Genomic DNA, 27,535 nt, shown 5'->3' with positions numbered 1-27,535 from the left:
CCAGAGGTAGAAATGGGGTGAGATGGGAGGGAAGAAAATAAAGGCAAGTATCCAAGCTTTTCCTGGACAATATTCTTACTTCCAGGTGCCCAGCAGGCTGGAAAGTCCATTTCCCTGCCATTTCTTATTCTTCCTGTTCCCCAGTGTCTATATAGTGTCTGGTCCATGGTTTGTACTTCGCATGCATTTTTGAATTGACTACTGTAGTTGTCTCTTAGCTGGATTTCCATCTAAATGCCTTTTTGCTCCCATCCTAACAATACAAACATGAGCTTTGGAGACACTAAATGATTTGAATGATGACCCAGCTAGTTAGTAGCATAATCCAGATCTACAAGCATTAATTCCATCATTTTTTTCTACTCTACCACACAGCTCCTCTCCTCCTAAAAACCCACAGTAGTTCCCTGTGGGTTCTAAAACCCTACAGGGGTATCCCGTGGTTACTACATCAAATTTCGATGTTTCTGCTCTCAGTCTTCTCTCCCAAATGCCGCCCATCTCTCCATTTTTTCCAGGTTAAAAAAGACTCTCTTTGCTAGTCAAGCATACCTGCTGGTCATCTCCTCATTCTTGCATTCTTACAAGCTCTTAATCGGGCAATAAAATGTTCCCCTGCCTCTTTCTATGAATTCATGTCTCTTTTCCTTTTTTGGGAAGTTAGGTCAGACTGCATTCTTCCAGGAAGCCCATCCAAACTAGTACCACCTCCCTCTGCTCTAATCTGACCACTCCCCTGTCAGCATCAACAGTACTTATATTCTCTTCATGGTTCATACTGGCTGACACATAGCACAGACTGAATAAATTTGTTGAGTGAATGAATAAATAGATCCTGTTGATTCTATTTCTGAGCCATCTCTCAAACGTGTCCCTTCCTCCCTGTTCCCACTGTCATAGCCCCAGGTAAGCCTCTCATCATTGTTCCCGTGGACCATCCAAATAGTCTTCAAAGAGCTTCCCTTCCATCTTCCCTCTATCCGGACTCCACAAGTGCCACCTGAGTGAACTTTCTGAAAGAAATTTGATCATGTCTCCTAATTTCATGGTTCCCCAATGCCTTTGGGATAAAGTCAAAAGTTCTTAGCATGACTTTTAAAGCTCTTCACAATCAAGTCTCAAACAATCCTTCTGTCTCTATTACTTTTCGCTAACCCTTCAAGCACAAAGTGTATGTCTTTTTTTTTTTTTAATTTATTTATTTATTTGGCTGTGTTGGGTCTTTGTTGACGCATGCAGGCTTTTCTCTAGTTGCAGGGAGCATCGTTGCGGTGCGTGGGCTTCTCATCGCGGTGGCTTCTCTTGTTGAGGAGCACGGACCTTGGGCACGTGGGCTTCAGTAGTTGTGGCGCATCAGCTCAGTAGTCGTGGCTAGCGGGCTTAGTTGCTCCGTGTCATGTGGGATCTTCCCGGACCAGGTCTTGAACCCGTGCCCCCTGCATTGGCAGGCCGGTTCTTAACCGCTGTGCCACCAGGGAAGTCCCAGGGTGTATGTCTTGTCAATGCTACTCTGTTTGCCAGAGGCATCCTCCCTTCTTTTCTACCTGCCAAACTTCCACTTATGTTTTGGGGTCTATCACACATCTTACCGCCACAGCCTGGGTGGTTGCCCCACCTAACCCCAGAGATAAACCTGCCCTCCTCTGAACTCCCCATGATTTGGGGCACACTGAGTACAGTTCATTTTCATTGCTAGCTGGTCAGTCTTGCTCTTGCTTTGTGAGCCTCTTGAAAGCAGGACCAAATGTTCCTGTCTTTTATATCCACAGCCCCGTTAGAGTACTTAGCTCCTAGGATGCTCTCAGTGAATAAGTGAATGAAGCAGTTTGTTCACACCATGTTAATTTTCATTCACTTAAAACCATACACTTTTAAAGCTGAAAAAGATATTCGAAAATATATTTTCTAAACTGTTCATTTTTCATATGAAGAAACTTCAGCCTACAGGGCTTTAAGAGACTTGCCCAAGGTCATAAAGAGGTAGCAAGGGGCATTGACCCTGGTCACCCGACTCATACCACCTTCTACTTTATTGTACATATAAAGTTGTGATGCCAAAAGCCAGAGTAAGCACCTCAAGCAAAAAAAATGAGTATCTTCTTTCTTTTGCATTTTTCTATACAGAGGACTATATACCCTCATTTGAATTCAACAAATGTGACTGAATTAATGACATTTACAGACCTGCATCTCTGCTTTGCAGTTGTGCAGTTGCCCCTTGATATCATTTTGAAGTGCATTTTAATGAGTCAATTCAGTTGACTTACATTTTTTAAAAATTCTTCAGATATAATGAAATTCTGCAAAACTCCTCTTTGGATGATGTATATTAAAGTATTTAAGTTAAAGTGTTGGCGAGGATGTGGAGAAGAGGGAACCCTTGTACACCATTGCTGGGAATGTAAATTGGTACAGCCACTGTGGAAAACATACAGAGGTTACTCAAAAAATTAAAAATATAACTACCATATGATTCAGCAATTCCACTTCTGGGTATTTATCTGAAAAAATAAATGAAAACACTAACTGGAAAATATATATGCACCCTCATGTTCATTACAACATTACTTAAAATAGCCAAGTTATGGAAACAACCTAAGCATCCATTAATAGATGATCAGATAAAGAAGATGTAGTATATATATATATACAATGGAATATTACTCAGCCATAAAAAGAAGGAAAGCTTGCCATTTGCAACAACATGAATGGACCTTGAGAGCCTTATGCTAAGTGAAATAAGTCAGACAGAGAAAGACACCACATGATCTCACTTATAAGTGGAATCTAAAAACAAAAGAAGCAAACAAGAGATCAAGCACATGGATACAGAGAAGAGATTGTTGGTTACCAGAGGTGGGGGCTTGGGGATGCAAAATGAGTGAAGGGGGTTAAAAAGTACAAACTTCCAGCTATAAAATCAATGTCATGGGGATGTAATGTACAACATGGGGGCTATAGTAAATAATACTGTATTATATATTTGAAATTGCTAAGCGAGTAAATCTTACAAGTTTTCATCACAAGAAAAAAAGTGTTGTAACTATGTGTGGTGATGGATGTTAACTAGCTTCATTGTAGTGATCCTTTCACAGTATATACAAATAATCGAATCATTAGGTTGTACAGCTGAAACTAATATAATGTTATATGTCAATTGTATCTAAATTTTCAAAAAAAGAAGAATGGTAAAGCAAGCAATATCTGAACCTGTATTTTCCCATAGATTTCCTTTGGCCCTCCTTTATACTTTACTGTTTACAGCTGAAAAACTATGTATTTACAGATAATTCCTTCAAATGTCCTGTTAATGCTTGAAAGGTTTTTGCTTTCTACATAAACTGCACCTCTACAATACAGAAGTTAAGCTTAATTTTGATTCCATATTGCTTAGATATGATGCTCATTTTTAACTCCTTGTTTTATGTAAAATTTAATAGAAATTAAATGGCCAAAACACTGCCAAAAAAAAAGTTTACCTTAGACAGTTACGGACACTGACTTCTAATACCCGAGATCAAATTACAAAGTTCCCAATTTATGCCATTAATGTAGACAAACACTAATGTCTAGCTATTCCATTCAGACTTCTTTTTTTTTTTAACTTATTTTATTTTATTTATTTTTTGGTTGTATTGGGTCTTCTTTGCTGCGCGTGGGCTTCCTCTAGCTGCGGCAAGCAGGGGCTACTCCTTGTTGCGGTGCATGAGCTTCTCATTGCGGTGGCTTCTCCCGTTGCGGAGCACGGGCTCTAGGCACACAGGCTTCAGTAGTTGCGGCACGCAGGCTCAGTAGATGTGGCTCACGGGCTCTAGAGTGCAGGCTCAGTAGTTGTGGTGCACGGGCTTAGCCACTCCGCGGCATGTGGGATCTTCCCGGACCAGGGCTCAATCCAGTGTCCCCTGCATTGGCAGGTGGTCTCCCAACCACTGCACCTCCATTCAGACTTCTGTCTCACAATATGATGCTGAGGATAATTTGCTCTTCTCAGATGGGAAAAGTCAAAGAAAGATGATCCTAGTGATAATCATGGTAATAACAGACAAGTGGAGAAGCAGAGGAACTGACACTGTCAATCAGTGGGAAAATAGGGCACTCAGATTCTTCTATTTTTTCAATCTTCTACAAAACTCGAACACAAAGAGAAATGCTTCTTTACAGGAAAAAAAATTAAATGAATTCATACTTTACTCTTTTGAGCTATGCAAGGCAACGTGCCCTCAGGATTCATCACTGCTTCCTGCTTGTTGACCCCATCAGTCACAAGTTTGCATTCTTCTCACAACAGAGGGCAAGTGTCTTAAAAGATTCTAAGAATTTTGTTCAAGTAAATACACAACAAAGATTTTTCAATCATTTGCCATAGAAAGGGAAATGGCCACTTTAGAGAGATTTAATAGCCCTTAACAGCACATCCGTGCACTAATGTGTGCACAGCCTGTAAGCGAGGAGGTTATCTTTTACGCTCCTGCTAATACACTCCGTTTCCCCCTTTGTCCTGCTTATAGTTCAAACAGGCTTCAGTAGTCACATCGCTGTCATTTGGTGCTATCTCAAAGTTAAATCATAATGAGCTTCGAGACTGTTGCTTGTTTCTCTCTTGTTTCTGCAGAAATGCAGGCTTCTTTTCCATTTTGGAGGATCTGAGCCTCCAGGTTTCTATGATTGCCTCTCACGCCTTCTCTCTCCTTTTATTCTCTCCTCTTCTTTGGCTCAGAAAGCAAACTCATTACCAAACCAAATATATAAGCCTCCCACACAGAATCTGGAGGAGAAAGTCGTTCCATTTAATTCAGAGGAGCTGTTTCAGAGGCCCTCCACCGTCCTCAGCTTCACCGGCCTGCAGGCCACGCCACGTGTCACCTGACGAAATACAGGACTGTCTCTTCAGGGCCTGCTCTGTTGGCTGAACAAAGTCACTGACATGGAAAAGTAACTAATTTTCTACGGAATACACTTACTCCCAAACAGTTTACAATCTCAAAATTAAAATTAGTATAATAATAATTACAACAATAATAACAACAAACACATAAGAACTTTGTGCCAGGCACTCATCACAGCACTTCACATATATCATTTCATCTAATCCTCACAACAACCCTATGAGGTAGAGTCCCTCATTATTCTTATTTTATAGATAAGTGAAGTGAGGCTCAGAAAGCTTACCAACTTGCCCAAGATCACACAGCAGCGAATGGCAAATGCAGCCTAAATTTCATAAACTCTGGTGCCAAGTTCATTCTCTTTACCACTATGCTGTGCTGTCTCAAATTAAAGGACAAATATATCCTTTTATAATAGAGATAATAAAAATAGTAAGACCAAACATTTATTGAGGGCTTACTATGTGCCAGATACATAACTTATAACAACCTTCTGGTGTTATTATTATCCTCATTTTCCAAATGAAGAGACTTAGGTTAAGTAGCTGGCCAAAAATCGCGCAGCTAGTAATTGTCAGAATTAGGAAGTGAATTCATGCACCCTGACTCCTAAGTCATCTTGGTATATTTCTTCTCCATCTTACTTCCGTAAACATGAGGAAAATGAGGCCCAAAGGGGTTTAGTATTTATATAACAATAACCTGATCTAATTATTTTCAAGGTAGTTTTTCAAAAACTCAGACCAAATTCCAGGTCTTCTGAGTCTCAATTATGTGCTTTTCTCATTGTAGCTGCCCTTCCTATGTTCCTTATCAGTTAATGCTGCCCCCTCCAGTCACCTAGGAGTCCATGTTAGACACCTGAAATCATTCCTAGCTCCTCTGTAATGCTCAGCAGCCTATAGCCAATTTGTCATTATGTTCCATTGAATCTACCACCAAACACTTCTCGAATCTAAACCTTTTGCCTTTGGGATAATGTCCAAACTCCTTAATGTAGCAACTTAAGGTCCTTCACAATCTTATCTCAACTTTGTCTGCAAGTCTCTCATTACCACAAGGGACCCCACCCCTTACACATAAACACAAACACACACACACACACACACACACTGTACATTGCACAGTAGTCATGCTAAGCTACATGAAACCCATGTTTCTTTATACCCATGCTTTTGCAAACACTATTCTCTTTGTAGGCAATACTCTTTCCCAAACTCTCCATTTTGTAAACTCCTATACAATCCTTAAAGCCTTCTTTTGCTTACCCAGGCAGATCCAGTCTCTGCTTCCTTGATACTCCCATGACACTTTTGTAGTATTTATCACACTGTGTTAGCATTTCTTATCAGACTGTAAATTCTAGGAGGGCAAGAATTTTGTTTTAAATTCCTTTGCACCTCTATCACCTAACACCATGCCTGCATCATACTAAAGGTTTAATAACTGAGAGTTCAGTTAAATTGAACTTCTCTTACACAACAGCTGCCTTTATTGGTCTAGCTCCTTGCTACTCAAAGTGGGATCCAAGAGTAAGGCCCTATGGGACTAGTATTTGAATCTCCCTTGTACTTAGTTATAACTTGAAATACTCGGGAATGTATTTTCCTCTCTTACCCAACTAGTATAACTGAGATTAATTTTTATTAATACCAGTCTTCTAAAATTTGTGGGAGTTCACAGATACACAAAATTTTGCAATCAGATATTATTTCTTTAGGCTTGGCCAACAATGGAGATACTATATTAGGGTAACTTTCCCTTCTCAGTAAAAAACAAAGCCACTCATGAAAAATCAGAGTTATATTGAGGAGGATAAATAAAAAATTTAAAGTTCTCTTTCAACAATTACAATAGAAATATAAATACTCCAAGCTGAAAGTTTAAATTGGCCTTGGAATTCCAGCTAAATTAATACATACATAAAAATATACAGAGTATATTTCCTTATTAGTTTTTAAGCACAGGAGATGAACAGCAGAAGGAGTTGATAGTGTTTCACAGTTAGAATTGCTAAGGACCTAAAAATGTTTTTTTAATTAGTTTTTCTTCCCAATTCTGGGTGGCAGGACCATATGGCTGCCCATTCATTTTAAAGATGAAGATAATAAAGCACAGAGAGTTAAATGATTTGCTGAAATTACCCAAACTACCACCTTCTGGTAGTAAAATAGTAGTAATCACTTACGAGGGCTTACTCTGTGACTGACAGAGTGCTAAGAATCTGTATGAATTATCTTAGTCCTCACATGAATACCATGAGGTAGGTGCTAGCCTACTTCCTCAATTGTAATATCCTTTTATTAAAAAACATTTTAACATCTCTAAAATCGGTGAATTTTACAATCAATGTTGTGTCATAGTTTGATTGGCAGTCATTTTTCTTCATTAGTTGTATAAAAAGTAATGTTAGCATCCTAGATCTAAGAAAATACAGTATGAGCCCAATTTTTGCAGGTGAAGAAATGTGACCTTGGAGAAATAAAGTCAGCTTGTCCAAAGTCAAACAGCTAGTAAGTGGCAGAGTCAGGATTTGAACCCAGGAATTTGACTGTAAGCCCACATGCTCAACCATCTATGGTACCACCTTCGATAGTTAATTCACACTCACGGCATCTGAAGTTGCCGGTGTAGTAAAGAATGCTCTCCATTGGCTCTAGAAGACAGTTGTCTCTGGTTGCCAGGGTCATTGAGAAGAGTGATGACTCATGAATGAAGGAAAAATTGAGTTTCCCTTAGCAGGTGGCCTTTGACTTCTTGGGGGTTCCTGCAGTGATACAAAGCATCTATTAGTAGGAAAGGCCTGTGGGAAGTGCATGTTCTTCCCAGAGGCTACAGTTGGGTTGCAACACCTTCCAGCAGGTGCCATGGGGTCACACCCCTCGTTTTCATCCCCCAGCTCTGCATCTCCCTCTTGCAAAAGCAGCCAAGTATGGACCAAGCTCTGATTAGATCATCATCCTCTATGAACTCATTCTACTTCCTAACATAAAGCCTGACTCTTCTCTAAACTGTGAAAACCCTTCTAAGACCATAGTTAAGTTTCCATTATTGGTTATGTTTTAGAAAACAAACTTGGCAAGACTTAAACTTGGCAATAACAAAATAGATGTATATTTTTCATTAAGGAGCGTTAGAATGCAGTTGTCTGCAGGAATTGGAATGTGTCAGCTGCTCAGAGAGAGACACACAGTTGATATGGGTAGCAGTGTGACTAATTAGGTTTTCTTTTGTGAAGGAATTGGTTTGTATTGATTCATTTATGTCTGATGTAACTCAGCAGTCCTCCCCCTGCCCAGGGAAGCCTGCCTGGACCAGTAAATGATAAGAAGACTGGCTCACTGGGGCTATGTCTACCTCACTGCTAAATCCAGTTTTCAGGGCCATGGTGACCAGATCACCCTTGCTGGTGTCCATTCCCTGCTTAGACACAGGCCAATCCTATGAGCTATCCCTGCTGGCTGGATATGGAAGGCCTAACACCAGGGCTGCCTTGAAAAGTCACTGGAGAATGCTCAGATTCTGAGCTGCAGAGAGTTTGTGCTTTCCTGATTCAATAAACTAAACCCAAAGGGACCCATCCTATATCTTATGTTAGGAAAAGCTCACACTCTCTCTAGATGCAGACCGCTACCGTCACTCCCATCACAGGTAGAAGAATCTCTCCAGTGACAGAACTCAGCACTAGAGTTAATATATCAAAAAACTATGCAGACAAAGCATTCAGGGCAACTTTTAGCATCAACAGTGCTTTTCAAAGAGAATTAGGAGGGGTGGATCTCAGATATGGTTTTGTAACTAATTAGCTGAATGTCCTTGATCAATTGACTGAACTTCTCTGGGTGCCTTTTATTTGTAACATTTCATATTAAAGATGACACCAGTAAATTTATCATCTCTAGAGCCCATGCAGAGTCATTTCTCCCAAGAGAATAGTGGTTTTGCACTGAGTTATCCACACTCTTTTGCCCAGAAACCGTTGTCTTCAACACACACCAGTACTGATTCACTAAGAGCAGTCTGAAGTTCTGCAACCATGAACAGCATTTATTTCTGTAAAAACAGGCTCAGAGAGATTAGGTAAAGTCACCCATAAGTAGCGAGAGTGAGATGCTAACCCATGTCTGTCTCAATCCCAGAGTCACTCCTTTGTTACTACTCTACTGCCAGTAGGCTATGGACCCGGGAGGGAGGAGTTCCTGAAACAGTGACTCTCCAGGAAAGGAGAATGGAAACCCCGCTTGGGCATGCCATGGAGTTTTTTTGTTTGTTTTTTGTTTTCTTTTAATTTATTTATTTTAATTTATTTATTTTTGGCTGCTTTGGGTCTTTGTTGCTGCGTGCAGGCTTTCTCTAGCTGCAGCGAGCAGGGGCTACCCTTCATTGTGGTGCACAGGCGTCTCATTGAGGTGGCTTCTCTTTGTTGCGGAGCATGGGCTCTAGGTGCACAGGCTTCAGTAGTTGTGGCGCACGGGCTCAGTAGTTGTGGCACACGGGCTTAGTTGCTCCGCGGCATGTGGGATCTTCCTGGACCAGGGCTTGAACCTGTGTCCCCTGCATTGGCAGGTGGATTCTTAACCACTGCACCTCCAGGGAAGCCCTGCCATGGAGTTTATAGAGAAACTAGAAGACTTTTAGAGAAACTACCGGAGACAGAAAGCATAAACTTTTAGTACTAAAACAGGTGGTAGAACAGAAGAAGCTTCCTGGGAATGGAAATGTCCAAAGAAGACCAAGCGGGTCAAAGTAACCAGCATGGCAGAGCATAGGAAATGTTGCCAGATCAGGTTCAAGTGAGCACAGAGAGAACAGTTTCATCCCTACACTCTATGAGCGATCTTAGGACCCAAGCAGAAAGGGCTTTGTCATCTTACTGACCGCCACCCTGCCCTTGGCAGTTGTGATTTCAAATAAGTAAGGATTTGTATTGATTAAGGTTTTTTGGTTGCAAACAACAGAAACTGACTCTAGCTAATTTGAACAACAAATTAAAAAGAAACCTTGGGAAGTACATGGGGCAGTTCACAAAAATTAAAGGAAAGCTAAACCTTAGATTTTAGTGCAGTCCAAAATAAGGGTAGCTTAGACAATCTCAGTAGCAGGACTATTGGACAGTCACTTCAGGTCACTCTTCCAAAAACAATCCATCCTTGGGTCAATCTGTTTAAGATTTAAATTCCTGAAGGGAGTATCTGATTGGGCTGGCTTTTCATGTGGGGTGTGTGTGTGTGTGTGTGTGTGTGTGTGTGTGTGTGTGTGTGTGTTAGGTCTTAAAAGATTACAGTAATAACGTATTTAAAGTATTCATCAGCTTCTAGGTTATATAAACAATTTTAACGCAAACATTCCTTAGGGCATCTTTCCCATTGCTCCCAAGATATCATCTCTTTCTGTTGCTATAGGCATAGATGGCTTCACTCCATTCTGTCTTCTCTGGACCATGACAGAATTCCAGCATTTCTCACATTTCTTGTACTTGCAAAAGTGAAACACCTTTCCCTGTCATAATTATTTTCATCCAAACATCTGCAGAATCATCAGATTCTGACAAGCACACGTGCACACACTAAGGAAGGACATGCTTCAGGCGGAAGTCTCATCAAGAGCTGCTTGCAGTGTGGGAAGGGTAGTTTTACCACCAGGAGGGAAGGAAGGGCAGGCAGAAACAGTGGACGTCCACTGCAGGGTCCCAGACCAGCAGTTCTACAACAGAACAAAGAGGGCAGATTGTGTGCCTTTCCAGGAACTATACCTGGAAAGTTCCTGGGAACCAGAGGCTATGTCAAGCTGAAAGAAAATCCACGCATGCAAGTAAGTGCTGGGGAATAGGAGGAACTCAGGAATCAGATATTCAGAGCAGAACTGCTGGACAAAATGCCTGGACAGTGTGACAAAATTTCACCCCAGCCAGAATCATCTTAAATATGTCTTGCTACAGTTGGGTCCATATAGAACCTGGGTTAGCCGAGAGAGAGAGAGATGTAAGCTGTTTAGGAGTTGGGTAACAGAAAATAATACTAAATCTTGCCAATGACAAGATAGAGGAAGCTGAAACAATTAGTTCTGCCCCTGTAGAGCAGGTAGACTTGAGTCAAACAGGGCAGGAATTATCTCTGGGAGCCCCCAGTTGTGCCCCAATACACACTAACAGACACAGACACACACACCACCACCACCACCACCACCACCACCACGCTGGGGTAAAACCAGGGAATAGATGCTATTGTCTTCAGTTTCTCCCTATCATTCTTCAAGAACTTAGATAAGTGTCCCTGACTTTCAAACTCTTGTCTCCCATGTTTTTTTATATTTGCAAACTCATTTACAACATGTTATGCTTTTGCACTTTAAGACATTATCTTTTATTCCAACTATGGAATAAAATATTTTATTGCTAAAACGTAGTGGAAAGAGCATTTTATTTGGTGTCAGAGGACTTGCGTTGATGAATCTAGTCTGGACACTCATCGTCAGGCTGTTCTCCCCTTGGTTCTCCATCACTGCAGGGTGAAGGGCAAGACAAGGAACTGTGTTCACTCATCTTTCTCTCTCCTTGGCCACTCTGCTCCTCAAGGCCTAACCCTCATCCTAAGCTGCTCTACCTTGTAACTAAATCATGTCCAGCCCAAGTGAAGACAGTGTGGCATAGAGGAAAGGATCCAATTGCCCCAGTTCAAGCCCTAGCTCTACCACTGATGAACTGGAAAGCTTTAGACATATTACCTCGCTGAGGCTCTGTTTCACAATCTGTAAAATCCTCTCTTTCAAGAAGTCCATGAAATAGTTTATAAAGAAAGAAATGCCCACCGTAGCACCTGATGGCTATTATCATTACCTCTCACACAAAGCCTTCCCTGACCAACCCTTTCCACTGATCTCTCCTTTCTCATCATACCTTTGGATGAATTCTCTGTATCATTTAGATAGTCATCCAATGCTCTGGGTTGCTAAAATATTACCTTTCTTCTAACACCAACATCAAAAATTTCCCCAATGTATTGTTTTAAAAACCTATTTGACAATGACCTGGTATGTTCTTTTTCCAGGAAATATCCTTTTAATTAAACTCTCCCATCAGCATGAAGTCCTATGACTTAGCAGCATGAGTAAGATGTTTAAAAAAGACCATTTTGAGTAAGAGGTTTATAACTATATGCTAATATACTTAAGTCTGCTCCTTTTCCTTTTTAATTTAACCCAGAAAGGCTCTTCATGTACATATACTCGATTTCTGAACCTTGGGATAAGCATGTATTTCCTGACCACCCGGAGTTAGTTGCTTCTCTTTTCCTGCTATTAATCCTAGTCACACCATCACAGCCTTGCAGTCCCGTGTCCTAGTTGTGCACATCACCCTCTGTGTTTCAGTTGTGCTCAGCATTGGGATTTGTTAGCCTAGGAAAAATGCAGAAGTGGGTGGAAATAAGAGCCAGGCTTTGTTCGAAACCTTGCCTACTCCTCCCCTTTTACACCTCCCCAGGCACCACAGCCCTCTAAGGAGTTATTGAATTTGAGTCTCTTTTCATCAATTTCATCAAAAGTCCAGCAACAGCTGCTGCATTTGAGTAAAAAGGCAACGAGTGAGGAAGTTTAGAGCTCTAATATCAATTCAGCAAGCTCAAGTCAGAGATACAATGTGGCTTTGGTGGAAGAGATGAAAGGGCATGGTGGATGGCTTCCCTGGGTGGGAGGGAAATGAAGTCTGAAGGCTGTTTCTGCTGAGTGTGCTTATTGTCAGGTGTCTGGAAACAGATCCCTAAAAATTGAGCAAGATCAAAGGACTCATCAAAGAACTATTCATCAAAGCTGGAATTCCACGCAGTCTGTATTAGAAACCATGTCCTCGCTCCAGACCCAGGAGGATCTGCACAGGTGGAGACAGTCTTCACTCCTGCTTATTGGTGTAAATCAATGATACTCAAAATGCGGAGGGGAGAAAAAGATAAATACCAGGAAAATCAAGGTCTCTGAGAGATTTATGGCCTTTTGAAATTCTTAAGAAAATCTCTACCTCCTTCTTTCCTTTCCTAGGAAGGCTCTCGCTAGCACCAAAAATAGGTTTATACTTCTTACTATTTGTGAAAGGTAACACACTGATGCCAGCAATGATATCACACAGTGTACAGTTAGATCCGATCTCTATTCTGTGGGCTCACATTCCCACTGAGATATAAATGAGAGAAAGGAAACAAAGGCCCTCAGGAGCAAGTATGTACATAGTATTTACACATGTTCTCTTGCTTTCTCCACCAAGCTGAAGGAGAGTGGTGAGCTCTGCATCCAAAACAGCCCCTTGTCTCTAGAAGGTACTCCAAGAATTGGAAGAAGAGAAGTTGCACTTTGTTTTAGCTACTTTTGAATGCTAGATGAAAACTGAGGGGGTTTGCCATGGTCACAGATGGTAGACAGATAGGCAGAAAGGAAATGCCAGAGGCTACATGTATCTGTGACGAAGGACAAAGCCATGACTGGCAGACAAACATCCCACCACATTTTCTTTTTTTTTTTTTAATATTTATTTATTCTTTTATTCAGCTGTGCCGGGTCTTAGTTGCGGCACATGGGATTTTCATCGCGGCATGCGGGATCTTTTAGTCGCAGCATGCAGGCTCTTAGTTGCAGCATGCGGCATCTAGTTCCCTGACCAGGGATCGAACCCCGGGCCCCCTGCCTTCGGAGGGTGGAGTCTTAACAGCTGGACCACCAGGGGATTTCCCCCCACCACATTATCTTGAGAAGCAGAATGCATGCTATGAAGGATTGGGTTGGGTACAGATTCATAATAGACTCGATACTGCAATTAAAGTTCATGACTTTCTCCACATGATCTCTAAGCCCAAGACCAAGTGAAAAACAACAGTGGATGAAATGTTTCTCCCTAAAAGATCTTGGTGAGACAACAGTTGATGATTCAAGGTTATGGATTAAAGGTTATGAGCCCAGATGTATCTTCCAATAAGGACAGAAAAATAGGAGTCAGTTTTGGACATTTCCAAACACTGTGACGTATTTGCCAGACAAATCTTGTCTTAACATTAAAAGCATTTGAGAAATGGGATGCTTCTCCACAGTATAGCTTCCTGTAGTTTTCATAGAAGAAAACCAAATGTTGCAGAATTTGAAGGGAACAAAAATCATCCAGTCCAATTAAGTTTTCAAGTGAGAACTGAGTTCTCTCAAATGAGGTCTTTTCAAGAGGAAACTGGAATCACATTTCCTACAATATTTGGGGTATGGCTACAAGTAGACTTCTCTTCCTTATGGTCTCTGACCCTCTTCCAGGAAGTAACAGCTAAATGCAAAATTAGGATGAGGTCTTACTGGGAGGGCAGTCTCAACAGGAAGACTGTTCCAGGGAGTAGTCCTTCCGGGAAATAAATCCCCACACTTCAGTGACAACTGTGGGAAATGCTCTCAGCAGACTTGCTACAGAGCAGCCACTGGGAGTGGGGTGGAGGATGTCACTGCCTGTCAGACACACAGCTTTTACTTATGTTTCTTAGGAAAATAGTACATGTCCTTTCTGTTTCCCACTGAGAGTGAATTACTCTTGCCTGCGCCCACGCAGAGAGAGGCTGACGGGTCTGGGAGCACTCAGCTACAGCCTATTTAACTGAAGTTGCCTTTAAAGTTGGTTAACAATGAGAAAAACTCTGTGCTCCCATCTGTGTATATGTCCAAGCTCAGATAAAGGAGAAAAAAGCTGGTGCAGAGGAACTTCTCTGGTGGTCCAGTGGTAAAGAATCCGCCTTCTAATGCAGGGAACCTGGGTTCGATCCCTGGTCAGGGAACTAAGATCCGACATGCCACGGGGCAATTAAGCCCACACACCACAACTATTGAGCCTTCGCACCTCAACAAGAGACCCCACGCGCCCTGGAGCCCCACGCACCACAACTAGAGGGAGAAAACTCCATGCGCCACAATTAGAGAGAAACCTGCGCAGACCACGGCCGAAACAAAAAGATCCCGCATGCCTCAACAAAGTTCCCGTGTGCCGCAACTATGACCCGATGCAGCCAATAAATAAATTCCTTTCTTAAAGAAAGTTGGTGCACAAAAATGCCTTCATTTGACAAATTTAAATATGTTACTGACTTGATATCTAAAAACTCTTAAAGTTGTTGATATAAAAGTTAAAATGCAACCTGAAAATGATTACATCTATATTCTCTGATAGTTCAAATGTCTTGCTCACTTGCTCACACACCCACAAACAAAGTGACTTTCCTGGAGGTCAAACTGTACACAGCCTAGTTCGGCAAAGGAAACAGCAAACATTTCCTCCCATTCTGTATCATTATCGTTGGTGTTTAGCATTTACATAGCACTGTACTTTTGGCTGTTCTTTATAAGCATTCCTATCAGCTGGCCCTGAGCAGTAACCTTCTTTTAGAGGTCAGGTCAGAGAATGCCAGTTTGCAAAAGAGTCACATAGAGGCCAAGTTTTGAGCAGAATCTCAAATCAAGAAACAATATTTGAGTACATATCTTTGAAACAAGAACTAAAAATAAGGTAGATAACTGTCATACTCCCAGACCCAGTTGTTAATCATTTAGGTTGTTTCTTTTAGAAAAATTTTCAGGCCAAATCCATAGCAGTTTATTACTCAATTCCTAGTATCTTTGTCTTTATTCACTATTACAATCAGCTCTAGGCACTTCTAAGATGAATTTCTGTTATGAAATAACATTAATATAAAAAGCCTACATACTTGGAATAATCCTTCCATCAGTCTTACAAAGCCTGGTTTTATTTGTTTTACTATTCAAAAGCCATATTTGTATCTTAATTGTCCAAATCAACTGACCTAATTATTGTTGACATATTTTAACCATTGTTTAATTAGTTTAGATAAGTAAGAGTTGGTAACTGTGTATGTCCCTGTCACAATTTTAAAAGACAAAGGAACAATTTCGACGGTCAATGATTTAGTGTTAGCTTTTAATGGAAAGCAGAAACAGTAAAGAAAAAGAAAAGCAAACTCAGCATCACATGCCATGATTTGTCAACTGTAAAGCACAATACAAATGTTTGTTGGTGTTGATGATGGTGAAGGGAATGATGAGGAGGAGGGGGATAAAGAGGAGGAGACAGTTGTCAATTCCACAGAGAAGTACCAAGTGTCATTTCTGGTCCTTAGTCTCAATGACGTAGACAATCAGCCTTGACTAATCTTAAACTGGTTTTGAAAAGTTCTGGTGGTACAACAGGGCTGGTGGCCTGGTCTGGAAGTCTAAGCTTCTGATTGCAGATAAGTTGACCATATAACATAGATATTTTGCTGGAGTGACAGGATCTCAATCATTTATCTAGTCTTTGATCTTGGAACTTCCCAAATGGCAGAAAGACTCAGAATGTCATAAAATGTAGCTGGAAATGACCTGGGACTAACTTGTTTTTTGGGGGAAGCAAAGGACACTGAAAACAGCTAGCTCTTTGTCAGAATCAGAACATCCAATAACTTGCAGTGATTTTAGCCAGGTACAAAATGTGAACATTTTGAACTCAGATTGTAACCCATTAAAGCTTTCCTATCTGAAATTCTGCAGCAACCATGAAAACAAGCACTAACTGTGTACTTTGGGCCTAAAGAAAATTAGACAATAAGCTGCAAATAGCTAACTCCGGTTTCTTTCTTTGTGCTACTCCCATGAATATCTGTACAGATAGCCTATAAACATCATGCAAAAAAGCACCACCATCCCATTCAAATGCCCTCTTTTCTGGTACAATACCCATTCCCATCATTGCCTCCAAGTATTTATTTTCTTAACTTATGCTGCTGCTTCCCCACCTACACACCACCCCCACTCTACCCCCAATCCTAATTATCTATCTCAGGTCATTGACTCTGAATAACTGGATAACTGTCTGATCATCCAGCCACTGCTGAGACATGGATAGTAAGGCTGTGTCATGTGGTGAAAGGGCCACAGACTCTGGAGTCAGACTGCCTGGGTCCAAATCTCAGCTTTGCCAGTTTCTCGCTACTTGACCTTGGGCAAGTTACTGAACCTCTCTGTGTCTCAGCTTCCTCCTCTGTAAATTAGGAATGAGAAAATTGCTTCACCCATAAGCTGTCATAAGGATTGAATGAGTGAATACATGTAAAGTGTGTGGAGTAGAACCTAGAATATAGTAAGCATTCTACAAGTCCAAGATATTTTTCATCATTAAGGGCAAATGTTGAACAACCTTGCCGATGTCCTATTTCTGAAAAATACGCTGCTTCTCTCTGGACAGGCAGGCAGCTCTCTGAACAACTTTTGGCCCCTGACACTCCCTGGCCCTCCTTACACACTACAGATGGGACCACAGCCACCAAGCTCTCTGGTGCAAGCACCCCCTGGACTCTATTCATCCAGCTGTCACTCATATACCTCCTAACCTATCCCTCTGGCCACCACTACTCACAAGTGTCTCTAGAATGGGTACAGATTCAAGTAAAATTTTGTTGGGCAATGAAGGAATAAGATTGCTAATATTAGTAAGAGAACTAAAGCAAGGTTTCTTGTCTGTCTCCGGTCTGAATACTCCAGAGGGTAAATACCTTAGAACTGCAACAGGTCATTGCCAAGAAGCACTTTCCTTTCAGCATCATTCATCATATGATCTGCATAAACATTCTGCCCCTCTCCTTCTCCTTGGCAGAAACATCCATTCAATTCTTCTCTAGCCAAACCCCTGTTGCTTACTTAGAGGCTGGATCTCAACTATCCCTATTAAGGCTTTTTACCCTCTCTGAAAAGCCCTAAATAGGCCCACTTCTCCCAACATTTCCTGCAGGTAGAAATTTAAAATCATGTAGGAGGAAGGAGAATCAGAGGCCAGTGGAGAAATGAGCTGGGACGAGCTGGATTCTCATTTCAACTTACATTTCTGGCCAGCCAGTTTCTGAGGGTGCGCATATCACATTTGCTACTTGTGCTGTTTCCTGAGAAGGAGCCAGAGGAAGATAGTGACCAGGAATGGTAAACATGGCAGGTCCAGTTTGAAAGTTGACTTTGGAATGAATTTTTTTTTCTAACAGCAAAGATTGGAGAGCAGATACCAACATGCAAAGTGCTGGTCATTTTCCACTTATAAAAAATTGAATAACAGGCTGTAAAGCAACCTATCCTATAATAAAGAATGTATTATGTTCTACCATGAGAAGGAAATAGTAAATAAGTATTTTTGAAAATAAGATCTTAGGATCCTCCAGGATCCACAAGGTACTTCATTATAATTTTTTTTTAATTTTGTGACTTTATGGCAATTATGTCTTTAAAAAATAATGTAAGCATTGCTATAGACTGAATGTCTGTATCCCCCAAAATTCATATGTTGAAATCTAATCACCAATGTAAAGGTGTTTGTAGGTGGGACCTTTGGGAGATGATTAAGCCATGAGTGTGGAGCCCTCACGAATGGGATTGTTGCCCTTATAAAAGAGGCCCCAGAGAGTGTCTCTGCCCCTTCTGCCATGTGAGGACATAGCACCAAGAAGCCAGCCCCTCACCAGACATCAGATCTATTGGTGCCTTGATCTTGGACTTCCCAGCTTCCAGAAGTGTCAGAAATAAATGTCTGCTGTTTTTAAACCACTTAGTCTATTTTTGTTATAGCAGCCCAAACAGACTAAGACAAACATATTCTGGATCTCAGGCTTCCAAAGTCTCAAAAGCCACCAAAGATTGAGAAATCCATAAAACAGTTCACTCTTGAACAGAAAATATGGAAAAAATGTATAAAACTCTAATCTAACAGATGCAGATAAGAAAAATGGCAGCCAAAATAAAAGTATCTTTGAATTTGTTCTTTCAATCTTTTTATGAAAATTCTCAATTTTATTTCAGATAGTGTCACTTTTGCATGCTCTGTCCATAATTTTTATAGGAAAGACATTTTTCCTGATTCACAGTCAACTCAGGTGATTCTAATAAGTTTCCAAGCCTTACCTCTTGTCTGATTGGGCTGAGCAGAAGCTGATAACCAGGTTCCAGGAGTAGTTCCACCTATACTTTACCTTGTAACCTCTCTGAGATTCAGTTTCCCACTTGTGAAATGGAGATGATGATTTGAAACAGAAGCTCTTTGTAAACTCTAAGTGATGCTTGTATTCTAAGACAATGTATCATTCCAAGGGGCATGTATACTTTCTGAAAAGGCTACAAGGGCAAATACTCAACTAACTTTTTTACTTACCTTTGGTTTGATGTTTCCCCCTCCTTGATCCTCTAAATTAGTTTAGTGAAAGATGCATTCCTCCCTTCTTCTTGAATTTTTGTAAATAATGGAAGGTTTTTTTACTGATTATTAGGGGAGGAGAACAGCTATCCCCACACAAACATTTTACAGAACTGAAAATGTAGGCCAACAAAAAGAGAGATTGCTAGGTTATAAACTGAATTAAGATACAGAACAAAAGGAAAGATAGTAATTTCTTTAATCACAACCTCCATAATAAATCTCTTCTCTTCCATTTATGAAGTGGCTCAGTCATTTGTTCAACAAATATTGATGGCAATTATGACCACAGGCACTATTCTTGGCCCCAGATATCCAGCAGTGACAAAACCAAGGCCCTGCTCTCATCAAGTTCACATTCTAGTTGTGGGAGCTGGTGGAAATAGACAAGAAATAAACATGGGGGGGGAGGTGCTAAGTACTAGGAAGAAAAATCAAGCAGGCTTAGGGAGCAGAGTGTGATGGAGGGAGGGGGTGTTATGCAGGGTGGTTATTATGCCTTTCTCATTAGGCAAGACTGCAGCTGAGGCTTAAAGAGAGCAAGGCAGCAAGTCACTCAAATATGTGGGGACAGCATATCCCAAAGAGAAGGAACAGTATGAAATCCTGGAAGCTAGAGGGTGTTTGGCATGTTCTAGGAAGAGTCAAGAGGTCACTGTGCCTGGAGCAGTGAGAGCAAGGGGACAGGGATGACCCATGAGGTCAGGGAGATGGCAGAGGGACAGGGGGTGTGCAGTCTTGAAACTCATGGTAGGGATTTTGCATTCTATTCAGAGTGATAAGAGAAGATTTATAGGTTTTAGTGCAGAGGAGTGACATGGTCTGATTTATATTTTTAAAAGATTCCTCTGTGGAATATATGCAGGGAGTGGGGGAGAGAGGAGCACAGGTAGAAGCAGAGAGAACAATTTGGAGGCTGCTGCAACAGCCCAAATGAGAGATGATGATGGCTGAGATTAGCACGGTAGCAGTGGAGGTGGTGGAAGTGAGAATTCTGATTTTATTGTGAAGATTCCATCTCTGGGGGGTGCTAATGGACTAGGTGTGCAGCAGGTGAGAAAGAGGGGTCAACTGGGAGAATGGTGATGCCATTGCTCAAGAGGGGGGAAGCCTACAGGAGGAATAGAAGCGGTGAGAGGAAAGAGAATCAACATTTGTTTTGGACATGGCAAGTCTGAGCTTCTGTTAGAAATCCAAGTGGAGATGCTGAGGCTATAAAATATGCAAGGTTTTTTTCCCATCTGTAAAATATTCAGGAGATCGATTTAGGCTGGAGATAGAAATTTAGGAGCCATCAGGGAAAAGACTGGATGGGCAAGGTTGCCAGATTTAGAAAATAAAAGCACAGGACTAAAAAATTATTGGTGGTCTATCTGAAATTCAAATTTAACTGGGAATCCTGTATTTTATGTCAGCCCTGTGGGTAAGGTTGGCTGAGATCACATAGGAAGTTAATGTGGACAGAGGAAAGAGAATCGGCCCAAGGAGTGAGCCCTGAGGCATTGCAATGTAAACAGATGAGAAAGGGGAGGGGGAGCCAGCGAAGAGTCTAGAAGGAAACCCAGTAAAGAAAGAGTTCTAAGAAGGAAGGAGTGATCAACTGTGTCAGTTGCAACTAATAGTACAGGGGGAGGAAAGCCTGACTGGAGTGGATTGAAGAAAAAAATGGGAAAAGAGAACAAGAACGTAGGCAATACTTTTTGAGTTTTACTATAATGGGGAATATATAAGTGGGCAGTAGCTGGAGTGTGATCTGTGGTCAAAGGAAGTGTTTTTATAAGATGAAATAGTGGCCAGCAGCCAGGACAGGGGACTGAATTGGCATCCTGACCCCAGAGTGGCCATGCACTTGACACAGAGAAGCTGGTACTCTCCTGTACACAAACTCAGAGCTTTGGCAGCCAGGTTGGAGTGGAAGAACCACAGTGGGTCCCAGACCAGGAGTGTCTAAAATGTGCACAGTGTAACAGCAAGTTTAACTTAATCCCCAGAAAGTACCACTGTCTCTGGGGTGGGAAGTGCTTCTGCATATAAATCCCTAGCCCTGGGAGTTTCAGGTTTGGGTGGACGCTGTGTGTCTGAGTATCTAGGGTGCTACTACCTCTGACTGCTGGAAAATCAGAGAGATCTGAAACAATGGTTTGTCATCTTTTCAGCAATCAGAGATCTTGTTTCTGGATAGAAACAGGCATTATGGAACTGAAAATACATATATTTCTCCTGCTCAGATGCTTAGGGCTTTGAAGAGGCAACGCAAGGCCTCAGGCATGTCCTTGCAGTATTCAGGTGCTGGAACAGAGGATGTGACCCAGATGAAGGGTGCAGCTGGGGGAGATTCGAGGTCCAATAGGAGACAGTCAGCTGTGGGGCTGGCAGCCATTTACAAGGCAGCCAGGTGTCTCCATGACTCATGGGACCATACATGAGAGGCACCAATGAGTCCAGTGACTTGGCTGGCAGAGCAATCTGGCACCCTACACCTTCCCTCTGTATCCTCACAGGTGATGAATCTCATCAGTGCTGAGCAATACAATTAAAGAATTTAGAGAAACAAATGTGTTCACATTTCTTCACATTTAAGAATGTGCATATTGGGCTTCCCTGGTGGCGCAGTGGTTGAGAATCTGCCTGCCAATGCAGGGGACATGGGTTCAAGCCCTGGTCTGGGAGGATCCCACATGCCACGGAGCAGCTAGGCCCATGAGCCACAATTGCTGAGCCTGCGCGTCTGGAGCCTGTGCTGCGCAACGAGAGAGGCCACGATAATGAGAGGCCCGCACACCGCGATGAAGAGTGGCCCCCACTTGCCACAGCTGGAGAAAGCCCTCGCACAGAAACGAAGACCCAACACAGCCATAAATAAATAAATAAACCCAAAGTTTAAAAAAATATTAATAATTACCTTTAAAAAAAAAAAAAGAATGTGCATATTATCTTTCTGGTACTTTCTTGGGAGTGGGAGAGTCTAAGCTATACCACTTCTAAACTTATTCTAACATTATCTGTATCGAAGTTATATGATTTCCTAAGTTTACTAGAAGTTGATGGCCCATCATTGTTGATGTTATTTAATTCTTCCACAGAAACCTGGTAATAATGCCTGTTTCTGCTTAATATTGTAGTCTACCCAGCTTTAAATATAACAATTAAGGTTTGCTTTAGCATATTTTATAGATTGTCTACTTATTGTGTCACTAATTTTGAGCTTTGAAAAAATGTTTTACACTTCACCCAGGGAGAGGAGCCAGCTTCATGTTTTGTACTTTTTCACATAATATTTTCCCTTATTAAAATGACTGTACATAGATTTGTTTATCTAGCTTATAGTTAACACCAATACGGAAATTTTTTAAAAGGTGAGTTATTGCAGCATGCATGGCGATGATCGAGTAAGGAGGAGGATCATGCAGGAGAGAGTGTAAAATTGCAGAAATGTTGCCCTTGAGTAAGCAAAGTTGGGGGATGTGCAGGATCTAGCCCGCAAGTGGAAGGACTGCCCTATATAGGTGCAGGAATAGCTCACCCACTGCAGCAACAGCAAGAGCAAGTTTGTGGGTACAGATGCAGCTAGGTTATGAGTTTGGGTGGTGAGAACATGTGGAATTTCTCTTCTGAGTGCTTGTATCCTCTCAGTGAAATAAGAAATTAGGTCATGAGCTGAGAACGAGGAGTAGGGAGGGACGTTGGAGGCTGGAGGAGAGAAGGTATGAGATGATATTCTAGCAGGGATGGAGGGAATTGACTAGGGAAATGCTGCAAGATTGGTTGGCTACACGATCCACGTGAGGCTGTGGTAATTAATTCAGAGTAGAGCAATGGAGAAATAAGGGGGCAAGGGAATTTGGAGGGGGTGGCAGTAAAGACTTGAGGGGAGATAATGATCAGTGCAAAGGGGATAGAGTCGAAGGATTGGAGGTGAGGCAGAAGAGCTGTTGGAGTCCAGCTACTGGAGGGAATGAGCCTGACAGATAGTAGATGGTGGTAGGATATCAAAACGTTTGAAGTTGAGATTATGAAGGGAATGCATTTCCATCAACATTCTCATTGCCTGCCATTATTTCTAAGGTTCAATAAAAGTCAGTTTGATATTGCCTAAGAAGACTGCATAACTGCCAAGGAACGTGGTTCAGAAAAATCTCCCCTTCCCACTCCCCTTCTTACTGCTTCTTCCCATCCCCTTTCCTCCCTCCCTTCACCCACCCCCCTCATAAATCTGAAATGGAATAAAACTGCTCAAATTTGAATTTAACTGAAACAGACTAAAACCAACCCCTGATGAAAGAGCATCCTTCTGTTGCTCTGAAGATGTAGAGAAAACATAAAAAAAGCATGTTGCTGATAGAAGCTGAGAGGAAAAACACAAGAAATAGTTGTCTCTGGCATCTAAGCAAGCCTGACGCTGGGTGTTTTTAGATTTATATGACTGATAAATAATACAAGATTCCCTGTAGAGGACAAATCCAAGTGAAAAATAACCAATTGAGAAGAGAGGTATGTGGTTAGTGATCTCAACAAGAAAGGATGAGCTATTCTGAAATCGAAGATATCAAATGATAATTTCTCATTTGTAAAATTATACCCTTGGTAATTATCCAGCTGCCTTTCTTTCTCTCTCTCTCTCTCTCTCTCTCTCTCTCTCTCTCTCTCTCTCTCTCTCCCCCTAATGGATTTACATCTCTATCCAAGTAAACTGAGGTCCCATCTGTATTAGTAGGAATTAATCCTGGAATGTTATTTTATTTGGAAAATTCTTTGTCTGTTTTTTTAAACCTTTCTATTTTTCTTCTCATTCAAACATTTCAGCAAAATTCTTCTCCACGTCTGACATTTCCAACCAGTGGAGTAGTGGGGTTGGGGATTACTGTGCTTTTCCTTGGGAGTGATGTGATTTCAAAAGTGAAAAAAAAAAATCCATCCACTTTTTTACAGTAGGCATTAAACACTTGGGCATTCATATTTAGCAGAAGAAATGCAAATGGTTAATAAATATATAAAAGGATGTTCAGTATCACTGGAATGCATTTATTCAACTCATATAGTGCATATTATGTCAGGCACTGCTCTAAGCAGTGTTTAGGCACCATTCTAAATCTTTACAAACATTAACATAATTAATCCGAATAATATTATTTTGCAGATACTATGATTTTTCCCATTTTCAATGGGAACAATGAAACTGAGTCACAGAGAAGCTATGTAACTTGCCAGGGTCACACAGCTAGTAAGCAGCACAGCCAGCCAGGTGGGCTGTGGGTCCATGCTTTTACACACTATACGATGCAGTCTTGCCAAGGAAATGTAAATTCAAATAAGATACCATTTTCCTTCCAACAGATTGGCAAAGAATTTTTAAATATTGGTAACATCAAGTGCTGGTAAGGATGCAAGCAAATGAACACTCAAATACTGTTACACCCTGTTTAGAAGGCAATCTGGCAGTATTCACTAAAATTTGTAGTACACAAAACCCTCTAAGTAACATTCTACTTTGAGGACTGTGGCCTACAGAAATAAAAGCATAAGTCCATAAGGCTGTACATGAAATTGCACCAGTGTTTGTGGTGATGACAAAACTGGAAATAGTACAAATGTCCATCACAGGAGCTATGGTTGAATAAATTATGTTACATCCATACTATGAAACATTATGCAGCTATTTTAAAAGACTTCGATCTATATCTATTGATCCAGAGAAAGTTTCAATAATGTGTACAGTACAATCCCACTTTGGGGGCTATTTTTCTGAGCATATTTAACAGTTACCTCAGGAAGTAGGATGGGCAGAGCAGATTATTAACTTTCTCCATATATATTTCTGAATTGTTTGACTTTTTATATAAGCTTGTATTGCCTCTGCAATTTAAAAATCTAAGTTAAAATAATTATAAACATAAATGTAATAATCAGCGTAGAAAATTTGTTTTAGATCTTCAGTTCCACATAGAAAATTATATAAATAATATAGCTTTTCAGATCAAATGTGAAAGACTCAGATTTATATTTATGGAGATCTCTTATGTACAGGCATTGTAATTTATAGTTCTCAGCAATTACAGAGGAAACATTAATTTTCTTTAAAGGGCATTTCTGGCAATAGAGAACAGAAGGGATAGTTTGCTCATTCTTTGCTTAACAGTATAACTAGCTAGTGAGGGGTAATATTTTAAAAATCAGTGTATAATCTACAATCTCCTTTTCTATTCCTTCAGTTTCACCCTCAAGTAGAGAGAAAATCCACATTTAGGAGGGAAATGGAGGGGCTGGTGGTGTTGAAAGGTTTAAAAATTCCTTTCTTCTTTGATAAAGAGGATTAGACAGACATTTTGGGGGCTTCACTTCCTTCTTTCTATACTCTACTCTGTGTAGGGCTCAAAGAGGTAAAGTGGAAATCTGAAATAGTGGCTGGAAATGGGGGCACAGGGAAAACAGTAAGGAGATTGCCAGCGTCATTTGATTTCTGGTTGTGTTAACCATAGGCCCTTCCTGGGCTGGTGGAATTTAAAGTGCTGCTGCCATCTTCAGGAGTTCACCACTGTCATATTTGAGTAAGGTTACAAGTAAGTTGGATACAGCCTTATAACCCTCTCCAGGAGTTCTGAATTGCAGCTACAAAACAGACTAGCAGTAACCCCAGGTTACTGCTAAAATAAAGGTAGTTCCTCCTAAAAGCTTAAGCCGGTTACCTCGTAAGGCAGCTTTGGTGTATATGTTTACTGTTATAAAGTGGTAAATTTCTCCCTTTGAGAGGCAATACTAATTAAATTAAGACTTAGGGTCCAAAAAAATCCTCAAATGTGACTGAGAAGTAAGCCAAGGCTTTAAAAAAAATGGGAAGGGGGTTAAGTTAGAGCAATTTGGATGCACCTAGTGGCTCTGAAGGCAATCTAGTCAGTCTCCCGGAGGACCATGTGATCAATTTCCACAGCCAACATTAAGTTTAGAGAACATTTGATAAAAAATGAACCTGTGGCTTTCCACTTTTACCTCATTTCTTGAGTGGTTTGTTCATTAACTCTAAGCCTGTCTCTCTGCTCTGATTTCTTGAGTTATGGCTAATGGATATAAAAGTCCAAATTATCTAACAGTACTCTCAACAAAGTTCCACTTCTTCTTTCCCAGAAATAATTTTACTTCACTGCATTGTGAAGAAAAATTAATTAAGCCCTAAAGCAAAAATAGGTCCATTACACTATCTTTCTTCATGATAGTTAGAGGTATCCACAAACAGTACAGGAAGTCCGTGAGAACATGAATACGCCTGGTGGCTCTCAGGGGGGCAGTGGTCCAATCTTCAGGTCATGATATCACAATATTCTCTCCAAATACTCTTTTGAGACACTGAAGTTTTCATAGAGCTCACTTCACACTGTTTCTTTTTTGTTTATTCATCCTTTTAAGCAATCTTAAGTTCTCATGGCAAGTTGGAATGTACCTTATAGAGTCCATTTTTGCTCTTGGTTTACATTATTAAAAGCAGAGAGAAAATCCCTTTCAATTCACCTTTAGAAAAATTTCACAACATTTTAGATATCCAAGTTCCCTTTCACCATAAATCTGGCAGTTAAAAAAATGTATACTGAAAGAAAGGATTATAATACATAGCTAGCGCCACACTGGGTATGTCATCAGCATGACACTTCTGAAACTTGGCTGTATTTGGAAGACTGTCTATGTCTTCTGAAATCTTGCCTTGGAGTTATTCATTTCCTTGGCAAATTCTTTCTAAAGGCGTATTAATATGCTAGGTATTCTGCTAGGTATACTTTTTTTATGTTTTCTGTTCATTCTTCACAATGATTCTGTGAAGATCATACACTCGCCTTTAGCAGATGAGGAAACTGGGATACAGATAGTTTAAGCAACTTGCCTCTGGTGACTTACAGTGAGAACCCGAGTGTGCCTTACTCTTATGCCTACACTGCTTGCACAATAGAATTGCCAAAGCCGGCAACATTCTGAGCACTTTACTGCCTACTACAATTATGAAACAAGTCATTCAATGAACAGTTGACTCTTTGCTACATTCAAGGCATTGTGAATTTTATTAATATAGCAGTAAGAGAGGAAAAAATAAGTCAGGCCTAAAATTAGACTATAAAACAAGCAAAAGTGATAAAAATGGAAAGTATGACTCAAAGCATATTGAGTTACTTGTGCTCACTACCACTGGGGGCATTGCTGACTTACAAGTGGAAGGAGAACTAAGTGAACAGATTACACACCAGAGAAATCCCATACCCTTAAGATAATTTTGAACCCATCCACAATGCCACATAGAAAGAAAATGTTTAGGTAAAAACCTAAGACATACTGAAATGCACCTTACCACAATTTGGCATCTGGGCCGAGGTATAGATTACAATTTTTATTTCTACTTTACTTCCTATCCCTATTACACCTGACCACTTGAAATGGG

At 40.8% G+C, this 27,535-nt stretch overlaps 1 long non-coding RNA gene across 1 annotated transcript in view; it reads right to left on the bottom strand.

Moving 5' to 3' along the window:
- Window positions 1-741: 741 nt before the first annotated feature.
- The window catches only part of LOC309655992, a 318,822-nt gene continuing 292,028 nt past the window's right edge, over window positions 742-27,535 (bottom strand). The window contains exon 2 of the long non-coding RNA XR_014261113.1: window positions 742-9,486. This is a non-coding gene — a long non-coding RNA (uncharacterized lncRNA). The remainder of the gene's footprint in view (window positions 9,487-27,535) is intronic.

The sequence above is a fragment of the Balaenoptera physalus genome (genome assembly GCF_965194825.1).
Source record: "Balaenoptera physalus genome assembly, chromosome: 2".
In the NCBI taxonomy this organism is placed as follows: Eukaryota; Metazoa; Chordata; class Mammalia; order Artiodactyla; family Balaenopteridae; genus Balaenoptera; species Balaenoptera physalus.
Note: the sequence above shows the minus strand (reverse complement) of the source record. Positions and strands in the feature narration are given on the sequence as shown.